Here is a 4,234-nt window from a genome sequence, read left to right as displayed (position 1 = left end):
CAATAAAAATTGATTATCAGTTGTGTTTACAAGATTGCTTCTTAAAAGAAGATTACACAAAAGATTTAAGTACAAACAACACAAAAGTGTTGAGCAAGATAAGAGCAATAGCTCCTTGCTTTTTACAAGATTCTACAAAGATGTAAATGACAAAAAGTTGAGTTGCATCTTGTAGTAATCTTCTTCTCTTCTTTCTTTGTCCTCTCCAGCTTCATAATGTTACAACTACTTTTGCTTTGCTTCGATTGAGCTTCTGCTTCTTTGCATTTGTAGTAGCATTGCAACTTTAGAATTTTGTGACGAACAACATCTTTGGCATTGGCATTTGCAACTAGCAGTATCTTTAGCTCCTGTAGTAGAAATCTGCGGCTTTGGCTATTTGTCTTATAACAGTTTTGGTTGTTCACCTTCCAACTACTTTTCTTCTGAAGTCTTGATCTTCATTTATAGTATTCGGAGAAAGATACATTACGAGGATAAAAGAGTCTTTTCTAAAATCTAACGGTTAGTTTCCAACAGATAGAAGTGTAGATGTTGGATATTGGAACACGTTACTTCCTTAGCCTGTAGCTTGCAGCTTTGACGTGATGGCGTGAAAGACCTCTTTTGAATAGTACGAACATCTTGATATTTATGATTTATTGAGTAGACTGTTGTACTGAATCTTCTTGAGAAAGTTTATTGATCTTGTCTTCAAATGATGTACTTTTGATTCTGAAGTAGTAAGCTTGGAAGAGACCACTTTCTTTTCTTTATTCTTTTGATGATGTATCTGATGAGTAGTTCAGAAACTACTTTGTTATGACATCATTAGAACATAAGAACCAATAGGAACAGAACTTTGTCTTTCAGAAATAATGACAGTAGCCTTTCTGAAATCCGATGCAGGACTTCCTAGATCAAATATGTATCTGAAGAGATAATTGATTTGAGGTGAGAACACACGAACAATACAAGCAGTGGTATCAGAGCCATTCACAAAAGAAAAATATCTTCAGATAATAGTGCAACAACATATTTGAGGAACACGTCTTGATATCTGAACAGAGTCAAAACAACTAAGTCGTATTTTTTATCTGTATCAGTTGGTCTTGACTATGTTTTCAGAATAACGAGCAACAGCTCTTCTGACGAACATATCTTGATACATGATCTTAGAACCAACAACTTGTAGTTGATGCATGCTTTGTTTCTGACATGAATCAACAACTTCTTGTTGACCTATTTCTTCTTGAGACACTTGAGACTTCTGAAGCAGCAGCTTGATGCGAAGTACATAGAAGATCTCATTCTGATTAACATTCAGCATTCAATAGAACTACTGATGTCTCTTTAGAAGTAAAGCAGATAGACTTTTTGATGACAACACTTCTGATGATTCTTTAGACAACAGTCCTAAATTATACATAACTTCTGATTTGCACACTCAAGAAAAAATTAGAAACGAAATTGTTTACATATAAAATATATGTGTTGTTATTATCAAAACCTAGAGATAAAGTGCATAACCAAATCTTGTTCTAAAAAACCCTTCTTACCATATATGGGTATCCAACGAACAACACTTTCTACTTCTGCTAGCAAATTTATCTCCTTTCCTTCCTTGGTTATGAGCATAGCACAAGGACCCAAACAAACTCAAGTGTTCAAGTGGAGGTGCTTGTTTGTGCAATATCTCATATGGAGTTTTCCCTTCTAACACAGCGAATGGTGTTCGATTTATTAGATAACCTGCAGTTAGTACACACTCACCCCAAAATTCAATAGGTAGGTTACCTTGAAAACGTAGTGCCCGCACCACATTCAAAATATGGCGATGTTTTCGTTCAACCCTTCCATTTTGTTGCGTTGTGCCTGTGCAAGATGTTTGAAAGTTAATTCCATGAGCAAGAAAATAATTCTTCATGCAAGTAAATTTTGTCCCATTGTCACTTCTAAATGTCTTGACATGTTTGTTAAATTTCCTTTCCACCAAAGTGAAAAAATTGAATTGTTTTTGAGACACTTCCCTTTTATCAACGAGTAAATAAATTCAAACAGCGCGTGAGATATCATCTACTATTGTCAAAAAAAGAAAATGTGCCACATGAAGAAGGGATTCTATATGGTCCCCCATAAATCACAATGAATCAATTCAAAAGCTATTTTCGCCAAATGTTGGCACATACTATTTTTTGGCCGGAAGAATACTAACAAAACAAATGCGAGAGAAATGTTTTATTTGCAGGCTTCCCTTAACCGGAGACAGGTCAATTCAATCCCTTTTATGATAGCATACATAAGCGCCAATATAAGAGGTGCTATCTCTTTTGGAGGCTTAATTACCTCATTAGCCCATGCTATAGGCCTTGATGATAAGCTTGCCAACTTGGTACCTCTGCCACACCGCATTCTTGATCTTGATTGTGTTCGACACATGCGGCTTTTTAAAAACCGAAAGGAAGGTGGGCTTCATCTTATAATTCATAATGATTCTTTTGAGAGTATTTTTTTACCATGGCCTTTACATACTTATATACGATTATGGGCCAACTGGACTTATGATTTAGACACTCCCCTATTTACGAAATCATTACCCACATCCTTTCCCACCAATATGGCAGCATATCATGATAATGCTGATGAATATAATAGGTACGAACATGTTTCACTGGTTCATAATTCTCCTCCACCTCATTTTTCACATGCACACACTACACCACATGCTTCTGACTATTTTTCAGGTACTTTATCCGGTCTTCAAGACCACATTGGAGAGCTCCCTCAGGAGGGGCCTAACTCTTTATTGTACACCATGTACATGCAACAACAGGACATTATGAGGTATATTTAAGAAATGCAACAAAATCAATTCTCTATGCAAGCATCTATTCAGACACTACAAGACTTCAACAGGGAAGAGGCCGACATGGATACCATACTGAAGAGCAAGGAAGAAGCACTAGAGGAGCCCATTGAGGAAGAGCACATGGAATAAATGTGTGAGGCCGTCATGGCCATTATTAGCATAACACACCAGATTCTATTCTTCCTTTTCTTACCTTGAATCGAAACATTGAAGACATTTTTTGGTTTAAGTGACAGAGAGTAACTTTACTCGCTTTCTAGTTAGATTTTATGCTTTTTAGTTAGATTTATTGATTTCTAGTATTTCTCATGTTTTTAGTTTGTTTATCGAGTCATTGGATGTGTTGTTGAATCTTTTGCATGGTTTCTAGTTGTTTATTGAATATTATCCTTTTCTTGAGCCATACTGACAATTTTACAAAAAGAAACAGCGGTTGTTTTTAATTTGTAGGCTATTAGACAAACTTTAGAACAGGTTATAGAGACTTGGGAAATTTCCTGAAATATTAGTATCGTCTTAACACCATAAATCTCTAAATTATAGAGATCGGTCTGGATAATTGTTATGTTGTAGCCTTTAAATATCACCCCAAATTGAGTTCTTAAGTAGTTTATTCTAGCAGTTGGCTCCGGCTTAAGCATGCTCTACGCAGGGAAGCCGATGAAAATAAGTGAATGATTCTAATGTAGATTAATTGAAAATAAGGAATGCAACTTATAAAGTTAGGTGACCCTCACCCGGTCACTTAGCCTAACAGTTGTGGAACCTGCAAAAAAATTGGAATAAATACCCGTTGTTAGATGGTTCAGAGGTTTATGGAGCTGGACTTGGTAAGGAGGATTACGATCTGATCCCCCGCAGCTACAATAAGGAAAATAAATGGGTTATGTAACACCCCAGATTTAATTAATTATTTAATTAAATTATTAAGGATTTATTTATCGGAATTTAGTTGAAATTGGATCTTTCGGTATTATTTTAAGAGGCTAATTGGATTGATATGCCAATCGGAATTACTAAGTTCAAGTTGGATTATTTAGTCGGTTAATCGGAGAATTAATAAAGTTGATTTTGTTGAAGAAATAATATTAGTAATAATATTATTATTTAGTTTGGTTTAGTTGTGGTGTGGTATATATAGCGATGTCGAGGTGTACGATTAGTAGGCCCATTAAGAAATAATAGTAATTATATTATTATTTGATTTATTGGATTAAAAAGAAAATATTAGGTTTTGCTGAGCACAAAGAAATAAGGGTTTTGGGAAGTTGATGGAAACAGATCGTGAAATGAAATCGCCGGCAAAGAGGAACGAGATTTTGGCAGAAAAGGAATCGATCGAGGATTGTTGGGAAAAGGCAAAGAGGGCAAAGTCTTGGACTCTAT

Source organism: Vicia villosa, unplaced genomic scaffold, assembly GCF_029867415.1.
Source record: "Vicia villosa cultivar HV-30 ecotype Madison, WI unplaced genomic scaffold, Vvil1.0 ctg.000168F_1_1, whole genome shotgun sequence".
In the NCBI taxonomy this organism is placed as follows: Eukaryota; Viridiplantae; Streptophyta; class Magnoliopsida; order Fabales; family Fabaceae; genus Vicia; species Vicia villosa.
The sequence above is the reverse complement of the archived record's forward strand: the minus strand, read 5'-3'. Positions refer to the sequence as shown.